The 18897-nt window shown below is 37.4% G+C and overlaps 1 long non-coding RNA gene across 1 annotated transcript; it reads right to left on the bottom strand.

The window, feature by feature from the left end:
* Positions 1–13662: 13662 nt before the first annotated feature.
* On the bottom strand, positions 13663–15415 carry LOC122198056 (uncharacterized). Its single transcript, XR_006191880.2, has 3 exons — positions 15138–15415; positions 14964–15024; positions 13663–13885 (listed from the first exon to the last, which is right to left on the bottom strand). It is a non-coding gene; the product is annotated as an uncharacterized LOC122198056 (long non-coding RNA).
* Positions 15416–18897: the final 3482 nt, after the last annotated feature.

Genomic DNA, 18897 nt, shown 5'->3' with positions numbered 1-18897 from the left:
CCATCATGAATATTCCCTATAATTCAATCAACAGGATGATCTCGATGTTCAATGACTGATGCTGATTCCGGAGAGATAGACACTGACACATTGTCAGTTTCAGGAGAATCTTCAGCTTCAAGAGTTTCATCAGCACTTAATGAATTATCTGCTGATGTGGCTGCAGTATCTTGATTCAAGGAACATGGAACTGGAATGATAGGATCAGAGGAATCAGTCTTATCTTCAGCAGAAGGAGCTTCATCGAATGGACAAGAGAGAAGCTCTTGAAAGATAGAAGGAGAATGAGTGACTTTTTCATCAGTGTATGATTCCTCATCAAACTTCACATGAATGGATTCTTCAATACATTGCCTGTTCACATGAAAAACACGAAAAGCCTTTGAAATAGATGAGTACCCAACAAAAATACCTTTATCAGCTTTAGGTTCTGTTGGGCTGGAGACAGTTTTTGATGTTGCGTCTTTTGGGCTCGTTAGATTAGCCTTGTATTCTCCGGTTTGGGCCTGTCCAACCGAGAGCCTTTTATGTATAGTATTTAAGTTAATGCTTGCATGCATATTAGGTTAAGATTCTAGAGATTATCGATATAGCGATTAATCAAGAGTACAATATTTTCCAGTAATCATTCTTGTAATCTTCCAATCCTTTACAGTTGATGTTCTTAATCGAGCTCTTCTAAGGATTTTATTTAATCATTCGACACCATTGATTCAAGCTGTTTTGTTCTTAATATTACGTTCTTCTTTGTTATTAATATTGCGTTCTTGCTGTTTCATTGTCATATACTTGTTCAAGATCTAATCGATCTTCTTAGATTAAAGGTTGTTTAATCCCATCAGGTTCAAACTTGGATCTTGGGTCACGCTGATTTAGAATATAACAAATGCATCCGAACACATGAAAAAAGGATACATCTGGTTTTCAATCTTTCAGCATTTCATATGGAGTCTTCTTGTGAATCCTGTGAATTAGAGATCGATTCTGAGTAAAACATGCTGTATTGACAGCTTCAGCCCAAAACGACATAGGAAGACCAGCATGAATCATCAAGGTTCTTCCTGCCTCAATCAGTGTTCTATTCCTTCGTTCAGCAACACCATTTTGCTGAGGAGTACGAGGAGCTGAGAAGTTTTGTCCAATTCCTTTATGATCACAAAATTCTTCAAGAGTTGAGTTTCGGAACTCAGTACCATGATCACTTCTTAGTTGCTTGACTTTAAGACCTGTCAGTGTCTCATTTTTACGAATCAGTGAGATAATTTCCTGTGCAGCATGACTTTTCTTCTTCAAGAAAACTACCCATGTAAATCGAGTGAACTCATCAACGACCACTAGAGTATACTCATTTCCACCTAGTGAACGAACAGGAATAGGTCCAAACAAGTCCATGTGGAGTAGATGAAGAGGGACTGATATACTGGAACATGACTTGGGTTTGAAAGAGGACTTGGTTTGTTTTCCTTGTTCACAAGCTGAACACATCTTGTCGTTCACAACGCTGAATTTTGGGAGCCCTCTAGGTCTTGATTGGATATCTTGGATAGATTCTTGAAGTTCAGATGAGAAAACCTTTTGTGCCAAATCCAGCTAAGATTCGTCTGAGACTTTGTAAAGAAGCATTGCATCAGTGCCTTGTCACTTGAGAACATGTCAAGAACATATATATCATCTTTTCTACTTGCTGAGAGTACGATGTTCTTGTCGGTGTTTACAACTCTTCCTTCCTTCTTTGTAAAGTGAACTTCATAGTCAGCATCACACAATTGACTGATAGAAATGAGGTTGTGTTTGAGACCCTTAACATATGAAACGTTTTGAAAAACCACGTTATTGCATTAGATGTTTCCATATCCCTTAGTGAACCCCTTTCCATTGTCTCCATAAGTAACTGCAGGACCAGTTTTCTTAACATAATCTTCCAGGAGAGACTTTGATCCTGTCATATGCCTTAAGCAACCACTATCTAAGTACCAAAGATGCTCCTGACCCTGCAGTGCTGAGAAACTAGTTAGAACACACTGACCCATTCGAAGATGGGTCATTCACAAAGTTATTTGATAATAAATTATAACACTCCTTAGGAAGACAGTTTAAAGAGTTTGACTTAAGAGTCCATTTTTCATTCCTAACTTTAATATTTTCAGCTCTTGAGGATGATTTATCAAAAGAACATTCACTGATCTTGTGAGAGGAATCACCACATCTGTAGCAAACTCTAGTTCCAAAGTTCTTCTTGGTGAGCAAATTTTTTGATTTAACACATTTTGACATGTAAGATTCACCAATAGAGCTTTCAGTCCTTTTGTTTATCACTGAGTCACGACTGAGTTCAGTGTCAGAAGGAGTTTGATCAGTGTTGGGAGATGAACTATCAGTATTTGATTTTGACTCATTCACAGATGGATTACAATCAGGGAAGTGCTTGAGTTGTTCATGAACAGCATGAAACACTCCATTAGAGATAGGAAAAGCAATAATATTCTCAGTTAGAGGGGTTGGTCTAACAAGATGTGCAGGATAAGAGGTAGGATCAATTCCGGTAATTTCAACATTACACTCAGTAATACCATCAGAATTAATAGTACAATATTCATCAATTAAACTTTGATTAATAAAAGAGTTACTGACAAACTTATTTTTGAAATTGTTTTTCATCTCATTCATGGAATAGACCTCAGATTCCTTTTCTTGTGATTTAAAAACCTTTTCAGCTTCTGCAAAATTACCCCCAAGAATTTTCTCACAAGAATGTGGAATTTGAGCTGAAATAATATAATTGGCATTCTTATGAGATTTTGCCCAAGTGTGAAGCACAGTTTGTTCTTTGATCAAAAGATTTTTAACATCGTCAATTTCAGCAGACAAGGATGAATTTGACAAACTAGTAATTCTAAGATTTTCCTGAGTGGACTCAATAATGCTATTTTTCATGGATATATCAGTTTTAAGAAGATCAATTTGATTTTGCAAATTTCTTATGGTTTGATTCTTCTTAGAATTAATGACACCCAAATACTCAAACATTTTGATTTTTTCATTCATTGAATAGGAAACAAAGTTTTTAACTTGGTACATTGAAGAAGAGTCAATGTTGTGCTTCCTGGAATTTTCAGCATCGGACATATCGGCGTCAAAAGAACTTTTGTCACTATCAGGAATAGTCGGGTCCTCTATTTTGACCATGAGACACTTTACTTCATCATCTGATGACTCTTCATCAGTTTTCCATTTTTCTTCTTCGGCTACAAGCACTTTATGTTCCAAGTTTTCAGCTTTCAGCTTCTCAATCAGCTTGTTGTACTTCTGCTTCCAGTATTCATCTGAGCCTTGTTTCTTTTGTTTACAATCCTTTGCAAAATGATCAGTGCTCCCACAGTTAAAGCACTGAGCCTTCTCTTTCTTATCAGCACCATGCCTTTTATCAGCTCCTGACCCTTTTGAGAACTCTCCACCAATCTTCTTTTGAAACTTTGAGAAGTTTCGACCTGATTTTTCAAAGGTCTTCACAATCAAAGCTGCACTGGCTACAACCTTTTCAAGATCATCAGTGTCAGTTTTAGATGAATCAGTGTCTGAATCACTTTCAGTGTCTGAGTCTGCCACCAGCTTTTTGTTGGAGAACAAGGCTACAGAAGATTCACGCTGAGAATCTTTCATCAGTTCCTTTCTTTGAAGCTTGGATTCTTCATAGTATCGAAGATTTCCATAGAGACTTTGTAAGTCCATAGAGTTGATCTTCTCACTGTTTTTCAGCACATCAACATGATTCTCCCAACCTGCACCTAGAGAATCCAAAAACTTTTGCACTAGAACAGTTTTATGCTTCAACTGATCTAGTCTACGAAGATCATTAACAAGAGTATTGAATCTGTTAAAAGTTTGAGTCAAGGTTTCACCTTTCTTAGCAAAAAAATGTTCATACCTTCGGTTAAGATCATTTATTTGAGTAGCCTTGACTTCTTCAGTTCCTTCAAAGGATACAGTCAGAGTATCCATCATCTCTTTTGCTGAGATGCAATTTTGAACCAGCCCAAAGATGTTGTATGGCAACGAGTAGCTGATAACGGCACGAGCACGAACATCTAAACCATGTTTTCTCTTGTCATCTGCCGTCCAGTTTTCTTTGGGAGTTTTCTTCATAGTGCCATCAGGAACATTATTTTTAAGAGGCTGATACATCGGAACATAAGGACCTTTTTCAACGATGTCCAGCATGTCTTCATCAACAGACTCCAAGGCATATAAAGCCTTTATTTTCTACATAGCAAAGTTAGTTTCATCGAAAGGAGGGATTTTAGCAGAAGGATGATTTGATGAGTTTGATGAAAAAGAAGATGAAGCCATTTGTTTGATAAAAGAAACCTGCTCTGATACCAATTGAAGAGGCCTTTAGATCAATCGAAATATCAAACAATGACTACAAATAAGAACAAGAGAAATTCACGAAGAAAAACTTTCACTAAGAAAGATAATCTCACAAAGAGATTATCGTGTGCACAAAGCGACGATTAGGGTTTGTGAAAGGCGTGTGCATTCACAAACCTATACAAAACAATATATACTGCTATTCTAGATAATCCCTACAATTCAGGGATACGCTAGCTAATAAATCAAGATAACTAAGGAAACAGGATAAATACAAGATTTGTTACAACGCAATGAATAAACTAAACTATTACAAACTGAGCTGCCGATACGCTGGTGCTGACGCTGAGACATATGCTGACGCTAAGTCTGTTTTAAACATTATCATTTTTCAAGGTTTGACCTTACACCCATCACACGCTGCCCTACTTCTCCCCAGCAAATGGGGGTCTGACACCTCCTCCCATACAACAGCTCAAAGGTTGGCATGCCAATGCTCGAATGATGGCTGTTGATGTAAGAAAACTCTGCCAAGGACAAATACGTGTCCCAACTCCCGCCGAAATCCAACACACATGCTCGGAGCATGTCCTCGAGTGTTTGGATCGTCCGCTCACTCTGTCCATTAATCTGTGGGTGGTATGCGGTACTAAAATGCAGTTTCGTACCCAATTCCTCATGAAACTTCTTCCAGAATCTGGAAGTGAAACCTATATCTCGATCCGAGACAATCGAGATTGGCACTCCATGACGCGATACCACCTCTCTCATGTACATCTCTACCAACCTCTCCGCGGAAGAGCTCTCACTGATGGCCAGGAAGTGAGCACTCTTCGTCAACCTGTTTACAATCACCCAAATTGCATCGACACCCCTCGCAGTTCTTGGCAATTTGGTGATGAAATCCATGGTAATTTGTTCCCATTTCCACTCGGGAATCTCTAACGGCTGCAGCTTACCATGTGGACGCTGGTGCTCGGCCTTAACCCTACGACAGGTCAAGCATCTCTCAACAAACCATGCGACATCCCTCTTCATACAGGGCCACCAATATTCCCTTCTTAGGTCCAAATACATCTTAGTGGCCCTGGGATGGATTGAGAATTTCGATTGATGAGCCTCTTCCATCAAAATGGTGCACGTTCCGCCCATAGACGGTACCCATATCCGACCCTGAAATGTCATGAGCCCCCGACTATCGGTAACGAATTTCGATACCAGCCTTACAGCTCGCTCTCTCTTCTGGCTTTCTGGCCTCACAGCCTCAGCCTGGGCCCCACGAATAGCGTCCAACACTGGGGTCATCACTGTCAATCTCAAACAAACATCTTGCATCGGGGCGCCCTCGTCCTACGGCACAGTGCATCAGCTACAACATTAGCCTTGCCCGGGTGGTACAAGATCTCACAATCATAATCCTTGACCACATCCAACCACCTCCTTTGGCGCATATTCAGGTTGGGCTGATCCATCAAATACTTCAAGCTCTTGTGGTCCGTGTATATCGTACACCGAACCCCATACAGATAATGTCGCCAGATCTTGAGGGCGAACACTACCGCTCGCAATTCCAAATCATGAGTGGGATACCTCAACTCATGAGGCTTAAGCTGCCTCGATGCATATTCTATCACATGCCCCCTCTGCATAAGCACCGCTCCCAATCCGGATATCGATGAATCACAATATACCATAAAATCCTCCATCCCTTCCGGAAGGGCTAATATTGGGGCTTCGCACAATTTCTGGCAAAGTCTCTCGAACGAGGTCTGCTGCTCCGGTCCCCAAGAAAACGCAGCACCCTTCCGGGTCAACTTGGTGAGTAGCACAACGATCTTGGAGAAATCCTTAATAAATCTCCGATAATAGCCGGCCAAACCCAGAAAGCTCCTGATCTCGGTGGCTGATCTCGGCACCTCCCACCTCATGACCGCCTCAATCTTGGCTGGATCGACCAATATCCCATTCTGGTCAACGAGATGCCCCAAAAACTGAACCTCTCGTAACTAGAACTCACATTTAGAGAACTTGGCATAAAGCCTCTCCGATCTCAGAACTCCGAGGATCTCCCTCAAATGCTTATCATGCTGCTCTCTGGATCTCGAATACACCAATATGTCGTCGATGAACACGATCACTGAGCGACCCAACATCGGTCTGCACACTCTGTTCATGAGATCCATGAACACCGTCGGTGTATTGGTGAATCCGAAAGGCATTACTACGAACTCGTAATGCCCATAACGAGTCCGGAATGTTGTCTTCTGGACGTCTTCATCTCGCACCCTCACCTGATGATACCCAGACCTCAAATCGATCTTGGAGAACCAAGATGCTCCCTGCAACTGATCGAACAAATCGTCGATCCTCGGCAACGGGTAACGGTTCTTGACCCTTAGCTTGTTCAACTCCCGGTAATCAATGCACATCCGGTGAGAACCATCCTTCTTCTTGACAAAAAGGATAGGCGCCCCCATGGCGAACTGCTCAGCCTAATAAACCCCTTCCCTAACAGCTCCTGGAGCTCCGAGGATAACTCCTGCATCTCCGGAGGCGCAAGGCGATAAGGCGCCTTGGCGATTGGCGCAGCTCCCGGAACCAATTCAATACCGAACTCTACTTGCCTCTCCGTAGGTGCACCCGGAAACTCCTCTGGAAACACATCCGGAAACTCATGCACTATCGGGACCTCATCAACTGACTTCGGTCTCTCTGAAACAACCCTCGCATCCATCACATATGCCACAAATCCATTACAGCCTTGTTGTAGACTCTGTCTCGCTCTGGCGGCCGAACAAAATGTTGATCCTGTACGTGTACCCTCGCTGTACACTGTAAGGACTCCCCCACTAGGGTCTCGAATCATCACCAACTGACGCTCGCAGTCTATCACAGCTCCATATCGGCTCAGCCAATCCATGCCCACTATAACACACACGTCCCCTATCGCAATTGGAACCAGATCTATCAGAAACTCCACACCGAAGATCTCAAGGACACATCCTTGAATCACATCTGAATCATACACTGCTCGCTCATCAGCTATGGAAACCCGCAGAGGTCGATCCAACGCCTCTCGACGGATACTAATATGCTGACTAAATGCTACGAAAACAAACGACTGACTCGCACCCGAGTCAAATAATACCAAAGCAGGCACAGAACTCACAAGGAAAGTACCTATGCACATCATCATATAAGCATAATAACTCAATTCAAATAAAAGGTGAATATAGAATACATACCAGCCACAACGTCGGGCGCCGCGCGAACCTCCTCCGCAGTCAACTGGAATGCTCTCCCACGAGCCTTCGGGGCCTCAGCCTTCACCGGCCGAACCTCGGTAGCCCTAGCAGCAGGAACATATCCCTGGGATGACCCCTGAAGTAGATGAGGGCACTCGACCTTCTGATGGCCTGTCTGGTTGCAATGAAAGCAAACCAAAAATCCCTTGGGGCAATCCCTCGCGATATGCCCCTCCTTCCCGCACTTGTAGCATACTCCAGCCCTGCACGACCCCTTGTGACTCTTACCGCACTTCCCACAAGTGTGACCCTTCGCACCACCAGATTTCGAATCAGCGGGTCTAGCCCGCTTGGCTGTCGGCTGAGACTGAGCCGGTTGCCGATCCGCCCTCTGTGACTCGGCCTCCTCCCTGGCCTGAGTGTCCAACTCAATCTCCCTCTTCCGAGCATTTGCCTGGAGCTCAGCAAATGTCCGGTAAGTTGAGTTCACCACGAACTCCCGAATATCTCTCCTCAACACACTCATATAACGGCTCATACGAGCCTGATCAGAAGACACCTGCTTAGGGCAAAACATCGCCCTCTCATGAAACTTCCTGGTGATCACTGCCACATAATCAGTACCCTACTTGAGGGTCAAGAACTCTTGAATCAATCATTCCCTCTCCACCGGGGGAACATACTCATCTCTGAACATAACGGTGAACCTCTCCCAGGTCACCTCAGAAATCTCTCCCAAAGTGAAGTTTTCCGTCACGAACTTCCACCAATCCTTCACTCCCAAGCGGAGCTGGTTCAAAGCGAACCGTAACCTCAAGTGCTCTGGATAAGAACACGTATAGAAACATCCCTCGATGTCATAGATCCATCTCATCATGGCAATTGGGTCCTGCGTCCCATCGAACTCTGGTGGCTTCATGTTGCTGAACTCCCGAAACAAGAACGAGTCACCTCCCTGAGGTCTGGTAGCAGCAACAACAACAGTAGCTATAGCTGCCGCAACCTCAGTCAGCACTGCATACCACTCATCAAAAGTCTCAATCAATGTGGTCTTGATGTCCCCAAACATCTCAGGAATCTCAGCCCGGATGGCAGCAGCCACCTCCTAATGAATCAATCGGCGGATCTCCTCGTCGCTGACACCACTGCTCTCAGGTGTGTGTCGAGTCCCAACCATGATGCCTCTGAAATACAACAATAATTATCAAAGACTCGATCGAGCACACTCATACTCGATGACGCAATCCTACTCGTCCTCCGTTGTCCAAAAGATTCTTACTTGGAATGCCCACTGATTCGGTGTCTTTAGTAGTACGGGCCCAATACTACTGACCACACCGCATCAGCATTCACTCCAGGCCCTCCTCCTTGGATCCTGTATTACAAGTACTCTACTCTCATTATCCATTAGCTACCCTCCAAGAGGCCTCTCATGAGCTCCTAACTGCTATCTACTCGCTCTCAAAGCATCTCAGCAGCAAAAATCTCCTAAGCTAAGGCATCACAAATCAGGCCACTCTAGTCCTAATATGTATACCTAGCCTACTCTAGCATGCATAATGTTACATAACATGTCTCATAACACATAATGTAAGGGTACTTTTGGGGATTCACCGTTCGGGCGCTGGCTGATCGTACACACAGCTCTGCTCTGTTTGTCTCAAAACTCTTTTTACTCTTTTCAAAAATTTTACTTCATTGTCAAAATTTTCCTCAAATCCTCAGTTTGAGTTAAGATACGCCCGAAGATGCATCCGAATCCCTCAAACCAATGCTCTGATACCAACTTGTAACAATGTAAATTCCAAAACAATTTTTTCATTTTTCATCAACCAAATTCATTTAAAAACATTTCAAATAATTCCAGTACTTAGTTTTTGAAACATAATATCTTCCAAGATCATAAAATCAACGCTCTTTCTCTCCAGTGTGTAAGAGTCACGCCGGCGCCTTCCCACGGCCCTCGCTAGTACCTGAAATACATATCACAACAACTATAAGCATAAATGCTTAGTGAGTACCCCAAAATACTGCATACAACACATACACGACTCGAGGCTAAAATACGACCCTCTGTTCGATGTGTCTCAGCGGGACCCTCCAGTCCCGTAGCTCGTTGGACGCTCGTTGGACCCTCCGGCCCGGTCTATAACATCATACAACATACATATATCACATACCACATAATCTCATACATAACACATAAGACCCTCTGGTCAACACGTAATACCACTCTAGGTAACGTATACTAAGAAGACTCATCTCAGGTGTCTCGGTAAGTCTCAGACTCGGTAGAAATGTGATCTAGCCTCCGCCTAATCATATAAATTAAATAATCTCATATATAACTATACTCAAACCTTTCTTAACACCCTCAAAAGGGTAAAAGACCATTTTACCCCTCTCTTGGCTTAAGGGCCTCACTGTTGACCAAACCCTAAAAAGTCAACAAAAGTCAATCGGTCAAACTTTGACCCGACTCGTCGAGTGCTCTTGGGCGACTCAGCGAGTCTGCACGTGTCAACTGACTCTCTTAGTCCCTCTCTTGGCACGTCGAGTCCTTCCCCTTACTCGACGAGTCACACCTGGCATGAATCGCAGGGCCACCCCGACTCAACTCGCCGAGTCTCAAGAATAACTCGGCGAGTTCCGCCTTGAAGTCCAGTCTCCCTAACTCTCCCTGACTCACCGAGTGATTTCCCCAACTCGGCAAGTCTACTCACTAAGTGATATACAGGAAACCTTCATCCTACTCGCCGAGTCTGATCTTCGGACTCGGCGAGTTCGTGTCATGCACAAACTCCATAGACCTCCTGAGGTCAGATCTAGTCCTTAAATTCATAGATCTGGCCTTCCCAAGCATGATAATCACGTAAAGTTCAGACCTTGACACTCATATAACATCTAAATGGTCTAACTTGGTGATTTAGCCCCAAAAATGACATCCCAAGCTCATGGCTCCCAAAATGACTCATAAAGCTCCAAGGGTTAAGGTCTCTGGACCTCTTTGGGTCCAGATCCAAAGCATAGACTCGAGAAGGGATCAAATGCTCCACTTATCCATCCTCTAAAGGGGTTAGAAAACCCTAACACTAAGATTCAACACCAAAACTGAAGAGGGTCCGAACAAATACCTCAATATGAGCTCTATAAACTTAGAAGTCATGAAAATCGCACCTCCTTCAGCCTCCTCTTGCCTTGGTCACTTCCTTCTTGCAAATCCACCAACTAAAGGATCAAGAATGGCCTCTCCTCCCTCACAAACGCTCTAGATCTCTTAGGGTTTTTCTCTAGGGTTTGGTAGCTGCAAAAGATGGTCTTAAGGGCCTTTAAATAGGTCCCAAACCCAGGAAATTAGGGTTTCATTAAACAACATGGACTCGCCGAGCCTGGCTGTCAACCCGGATACGAATCCGCGACCATACTCGGCGAGTTTAAATATCAACTCGTCGAGTCTCCTCACAACTTTCAAAAGTAAAAGAATAAAATACTATACCTGGGAATCCGGATGTTACATGGACAATTAAATTGGGACAAAGGTAGTATAAAGCTAAAAATACCATTTTCTATGGATTTATTGATATTTATCTCAAGTACCCACATATTTGGATGCAACACATCTAATTGATGTAACTGAGGATTAAGGGAGATGGCAGGACTATATCATATCTGATAACCCTCAAGGGTTACTTGTTTACAGTAGGAGGACTAGAAGGACCAAAGAGTAATTTTGTTATGGGGCTGCTTGGATATTACTTTTCTCCCCTTTTTGTTTTATCATATATTTTATGTCCTTCTTTTAGTGGTTAAGCCTTTAGTACTATCTCTATCGATTCCGTTGTAATCGTGGGGAGGGGGAACATTCCTTCTGTGTTGTGGTCCCTTCTGTGAGGCCCACTCCTCCTAGGGCATTTATTTTATCCTCTTGTAGTTGGAAGAACGGATATGTAGAATTTTGTAATTATTCTTATGAACATTTGGAGAGACTCTCACCTCTAGAATTGTGAGAAACTATCTTAATCATTTGAATATTTAATCTCTAAGCTGTTAGTTAAGTTATCTTGTTCTATGCTTATCAATATCCAATATTGTTTGGCTGGTGGGGTGAACATGGATCAGAACCTGTCCGTCTTTACACCAGCCAACAGTCCACAGGACCAAACCTGAAAATATGCAGAATTGTAGAGAGAATATTAAGAAAAAAAAAGCATGAAATTAGACCTTGTCTTCATTATAGATAGAAAAACCTAAATCTGTGAAGTTTTCATTAGGATAAAAGAACGTATTACTTACCCAAAAAATTCTGGCTTTACTTTAAAATCTTTTTGATATTTACCTTCTTTTTCATGTTCTCTAGTTAAGTTTACACCATTTGAATGAGAATCTTTTTTGTTTTAATTTTGGCAACCTAATTGCATTCGATCCAAAATTGAAACAATATTAGATGACTAACAGATTTATACTATGTTTGGCTTACATTGGATTAGAACTCAAATTGATGTGGACAGAGTTGTAAGTTTTTGTTCCTACTCCTTACCAAAAAAACATAGGACAAGGACATTAATTTTTGGTGTGTGAAAAAGACCTGAATGTCATCATCATTGAAAACAGCCATCGAAAGCTTATCTAGACTTGTCTTGTCTTGTCTAGTACTTCATTTAGCTTGCATTGTATTGGAAAATAGGACCAATGACAATAAGACTAAAAAAGACGTGAATGCCCTCTTTAATCCTTATCATTAAAAATAGTCCTAAAAAAATTATTTAATATTATCTAGTCTAGTCTTCTCTTGTCTTGTCTTGTTGATGTTAATAAAATTCGAATTTTTGTCTCATCCAAAGAAATTAAACAAATTAGGATAAGGCCTCAATCCACTAGTACAAAAATGACCTACGGTCATACTTTCCGAAAAACGTCCTGTCACACTTTTTATTAAAAGTGTGGCCAAAGGTCATTAAAAAAATTTACAAACTGTTTTTGGATACATTTAAATTAATTTGTGTTACCATTTTTTAGATAATCAAAACTTTAACCACACTTAATTATACCAAATGTTACAAATATTAGTCACACTCAAACATTAAGGCCATATGTCACAATCAGCCACATGTATCGATTATCATTGTCATACTTTTTTTATGAGAGACAGTAGATAAACGTATTGTGACATGAGGTAGTTGTATGTGTGTCTATAAACTGGTACCTTTTTAGACACATAACAGAAAAAGTAGCTAAAATGTGATACATATGGTCACACTAAATATTTATGTGTCCATTGGGTGGTTCTGTACTAGTTGTACTTAGTTAACACAAGAAAAAAAAAAGTTAGTATTGGTTGTTTATGGTTATGTACCTTTTATTATGTGTGTCAAAATATAATGAATTGGCTTTGAGAAGAAACAAATATTGTGAGTGTAGGTAGCATTTAGTATGATTACAACTATTATATGTGTCTATATGTAAATATAGTTGTAAAAGAACAATAATGTCTTATCGGTATAATTAGGGGTCATTGAATATGTTACTATAATTATGTAATGTTCATTTTGGTTGTACTATTCTATTTGTAAACTTAAAGAATAGTCTTCATAAAATGAAAATTTGTTGCTATAAAACTGAAATTGTTTCCTGGATAAGTTATTATACAAAAAAATGACAATTTTAGAATTTTTGGAAGACTCATAAATTTCACCATTTTTATCTTTGATATCATTTGGCAAAATAAAAAAATGAACAAAAAGGTCAATCATGACATTTTACAAAAGTACATTGTTTTTTTTGCAAGTAAAGGGTTGTATAAGTTAATGAAAAAAATTAAATGACAGTTTTGTAAAGTTACCTCAACAGAAACATACAGCCATAAGTATTTTATGGTCACAACTAAAGGACAAAACCCATGTGTTATAAGTATTTTTATGGTGATATTTTAAGTTGTTATGCTTCTCCAAAAATATATAATGGTCACAGTAAAACAAAATCCTTAGAACTGTTAGTAATTAATGGTCACATTTTCATTAAGAAAATAACTATTACATATCATAAATTCCTAATTGATATTGTCTTGCTTAGAAGAGTCATGTATCGAGAGCTAATCACCATTACAATTTATAGATGTCTTCTTCTAGAATATGACATCTATTTTTACTACTCATTCTGAAGCCTTAAAACCAAGATTTAACTCTAATCACTGATTCTTTGTACGCCAAGAAAGAATCCCAATCCAAGCACAAACCAATCTTCTGCTTTGGCCCCAACAGTTAAAAGTACATCACCTAGCATATAGACTTGTCAGACTTTGTTATCTTCATGTATCTGTATCTATATATGACATTAAACCCTACTTAACAACATATTTGCAATTTATTACTTGTAATAGCATTATACTTTACATTTTACCCATGATAGCAACACACTTCAACTTTTTAGCGATACTAGCAATTTGCAACCTATAATAGCAACATACTTATAATTTATCACTCATAATAGAAATGTACTTACATCTTTTTATTGATAATAACATGTTAAAAATAAAATATAATTCTTAAATTGATAACATATTCCTATTATGAATAAAAAAACAAAGTACATTTCCGAGAGTAAAGTATATATCCATTACTTGCAATTTTCCCTTTGCTAAAAAATGTCTTTTGTAGGTTTTGAGTTTTAAAGACTCACCAATATCCAAGTCTTCTTGATTTATCTTAATTGTCTATGGTTGTAACAACAATTATAAAAAATTTTGACGAAAAAAAACACATAGATTTAGCATATATAAGGAATGTCTGCATATTAACTAAAGAAACAAAGCTTTAACATATATAGGTAAATAGGTACTTTAATATAAGCAAGTGACAAGTAGTAAACATGTTAGATTCAATTATTTTAAATAAATGGTTAGTTCTATAATGTGTGGACTATGGATACGTTATATAAATTAACAGAAGAAAAATAATAAGCAATTTTCAAGCTTCTTAAAACTATTTTAATAGTATATAACCAGATTATGATAAAATAACAAAAAGATGAAACTTTTAGTTGATAACCATCATAATAAATAGGCAAAAAGGCACAGCTTTATAAAGTTAGCATCGAATTTATAAACTTGCTTTCATTAAAAGATGAACTTTTAGTTGATAACCATCATAATAAACATGAAAATCGAATTAAAAAAGTAAAGTATAGAAGCATTAAACATTTTGATCGATCAACATGATACCAGTTAGGTGTTTCTCAAGCATCACTCTCTCGAAATGAAATTGCAGATTGCAATCGTCAATTTTAATCAACAATCAAAACCATAACTATCTTTAACTTCAAAAAAATTACTCGAAAGAAAGAAATTTTGCATACCTGGGATGTGAAAGAAGAAATATCTGCCAATCGACTCCAGCTATCATTGATACCGAAGCCTCTATGTATAAGAAAACTTGTAATATTAGGTCTAGCCAGAAGTTAGCAAATAAAATAATCAATAGAGAACATACAATCTCTAATGTGGAGGGCAGACAAGTTAGGGTTGCATACCTGGAATTTTTGAAGTTTTATAGCCATTGATCCCTGGAAAAAGGGCACTGTCCATGGTAAAGCAACTTCAAATTTAAAAGCATTTATCCATTGCGAATCAAGAATCAAGATAGTGATTCTTAAACCGAACAATAATAGAATTGGTCAGGAATGGTCGGTGTCATGTGACAATGGTGGAGGCTACTTAGGTTTAAGGTTTGCTAGTGTTTCGGTTAACAATGGAAGATTAGACGGTATATATGTATGAGTTTGGAAACTATGGTGAGGTTTAAGGAGAACGTAACCACTAATGAAAAAAAAGAAAAAAAAGAAATGGGGTTTGTGATGATATCATCAAAACCATCAAAGGTGGAGACATATTAATAAAATACAATTAATGGTAATGATTTCCTTAGTTTAGAATTAAGGATTCTATTTTAATAATATTTAGAAATGGAACATCAAAAATTTAACGATTTCATGTGAACTCATTGTATTATTTGGCCTTATTTTAGAATGTTGTTGCATATTTTTTATAAAGAAAAACTTTATTGTATATATATTCTTAGGATTAAACTTATATTTATTATTTTTGATTAATTTTCTTAATATTTAATGGTCCTCGATTAATACCTTGATTAATCCTTGCCTAACTGATTAGTACCTTAGTCTCAGTCCACCAACGCTTTATACAACCTTCGTATTAGGTGAAGAACTTTACAAAATCTATTAGATACTTCAATTCCTTTCTACAAATTGGGAATTTGTAAGTGATACATATTTTGTTTGCGTTTGATAAAATATTCTCTAATTTAAACTTCTCTAAGACGGCCGCGTTCTGTCCGAAGGTATCGATTATTATTTTGTTTTCTAATTCGATGTTTAATTTCAAGATAAGCGAATGGGAAAAGCTTAAAATATGTGGGTATGTAGGAAAGCCATTTAGACTTACTCGAAGAAGCTGTTAGAATTTGATGAAATGGTGAGGACGAATTGAAGTAAAAAAAATACATAAATACTTAAAAAAAAATACGGTTATACATTAAAAATTCATAAAATACATAAACATCTATATAAAAAACTTTTTTAAAAAGTACATAAATACGTAGAAATACATATAAATGCGTAATACATAAAAACACATAAAAGTACATAAATAAATAAGTAAAATACTTAAAAATACATATAAATACGTAAAAAAAATATGATTATACATTTAAAACACATAAAAATACGTAAACATCTATATAAAAAAACTTAAATAAGTACATATAAATATGTAATACATAAAAAACAGCACATAAAAATATGTAAAATACTTAAAAATACATATAAATGTGTAAAAAGATATGTTTATACATTTAAGATACATAAAATACATAAAAATATACATATAAAACTTGAAAAAGACATAAATACGTAAAAATAGATATACATACGTTAAAAATACATTTATATATTATATACAAATTTTGACAAAATCTAGAGAAAAATCTCATTATTTTGAAAAAATCAACGATTTGGTTTTATGACTTGTTGAACACGTCAAAAGGGGCTAAAGTGCATAAATTAGCCGGTTCCTTAGACTTTTCTATTCAAAAAGTTAAATAGTCGCGCCTTTCTGTTCAAAAAAATAAATTTAGGACTTTATTAAAAAAATTTCCCAAAATATTGAAAAGTTTTTCGAGATTTCTCTAAAAATATATTTGTATAATCATATATGATTATTCGAATAAATGTTGGTGCAGAAGAAGGTACTAAACATTATTATCTGATAAAAATGTTATATTGGAAAAACAATTATTTATGTAATATTTATTTTAAATTTTGTTGTATGTGATTTGTACAATTTAAAAGTCTTTTGGAAATAATTTATAATCACATATATGATTAAATTATACAAAACTCTCCCTTTAATATTGTCTATAAATGTTGATATGCCTTTGTATAATGACAAACGATTATCCAAAAACATATCAATATTTGTTGATAATCACATGTAATTAAATGATTATAATCACTTATGATTATAATCGGATTGGATTAATTTATACGAAAGTCTTTCTTCAATATTGTCTGTAAATATTGATATGCTTTTGTATAATCAATTATATTATTCAAAAACATGTCAATATTTTTGTTGTTATAATCTGTTTTAGTCATATGTGATTACAATCGTTACAAAATACTCAAAAGGTATTCGATCACATGTGATTAAAAGCTTTAGCACTACTAGAAAACATAGAATGGGATACGACTATTTTTGCAAATATAATACGGATAATCATCCGTATTCTATTGGGGGTGTATCATATTACAAAATAAATAGAATACGGTTAAAACAACCGTATCCTATCCAACGGTGTACGATATATGCTTTACTTTGACGTATCTTATATGGTGTATCTTATTATACATGGTGTATCTTATATGGTGTATCTTATTGTACATGGTGTATCCTATATGATGTATCTTATTTACTTTGCCATATCCTATATGGTGTCCTATATGGTGTATCTTATTGTATATCGTGTATCCTATTTACCTTGCCGTATCCTATATGGTGTATCTTATATGGTGTATCTTATACAATTGGTGTATCTACGTGAAGTGTATCCTATCATATTTATCAACCAACATTCTATCATGCACTAGAATGTGATAAAATAGACGTAAAGTACAATACAGGATAAAAAAAAAAAGGAATATTTTATTATATAGATGAAATAGCGTTGCAACAGCTCTAAAAAAGTAAGCATTATTGATTTCTTAGAATCTATTGAAAAAATAAGTCACAAAATACTAAATAAGAAACTTCTTACTTTTCGATATGTGTTACAATATCATAGTCTTCAAATGTCTTCATACCTTGACATGAATCCAAAATGTAGCATGCATGTGTACGAGGGCAGATTACAAATAATATGTAGTGAAACCTAGTAAAGTTTAAACATGTCAGCAAAAATAGTTGACAAACATCTAAGGCATATAGCATTTTCTAGAATATCATAGTATCATACCCTTGCAAATACAGTGCTAGAAAAATATCTTTATCTTGATGAAAGTTCATCGCATCAACTAACTCATTTACAACAATGTTTGTTCCGAGTTCCTCATCGGTTCCACATTGCAAGTCTATGATTTTTTGCGGGTTTATGAAGGCACATTTATTATCGTGTTGAAACATTGAATGTAGCATCCTGAAAAAAAAAATGTATATATTATAAAGGTAAACTACTATGAAATATTAGTTATTTAAATGTTAACATACTCACATCTGAAAGCAAAAAATAGAATCAAAATCGAGTTGCTTATTCGTCATAAGCTCTTTAATCACATCCGGATAGATTACAACGCCAGTCCTCCCAGCTCCAAAGATCCCTGGCTCACTTCTAACATGAATTGGATATTCAATGTTGCGGCTCATAAAATTTTTATACAATAACTTGATCTTCGGTTAGCCATTTAGTTCTTTTGGCATCACAAATTGTCATATTTTCTTTGTAAGGGGCAAACTGTTAGTCTCCTCGTACTTTCTTTTTTGGTGTATCTACATTAAAAAACCATTTGATCAGATAAAAGTTTTAAGGCCTAACAATAAGTTTAAGCTATTAGTTTATCACCAGGATTATGAGAAGTATTGACCTGTGTTGAAGATGGTGTCGGTGTTAGTATTGTTGTCGATGTGTGGGGAGGTCTTTGATCTTTTTGCACAGTTGGAGTGGGCTGGGAAGTTTAGAAATGGTTACATATTGATTTCATTATATATGACTATAATATT

This window comes from Lactuca sativa, chromosome 5, assembly GCF_002870075.4.
Source record: "Lactuca sativa cultivar Salinas chromosome 5, Lsat_Salinas_v11, whole genome shotgun sequence".
NCBI lineage: Eukaryota > Viridiplantae > Streptophyta > Magnoliopsida > Asterales > Asteraceae > Lactuca > Lactuca sativa.
This window is presented reverse-complemented; position numbering and strand designations above follow the sequence as displayed.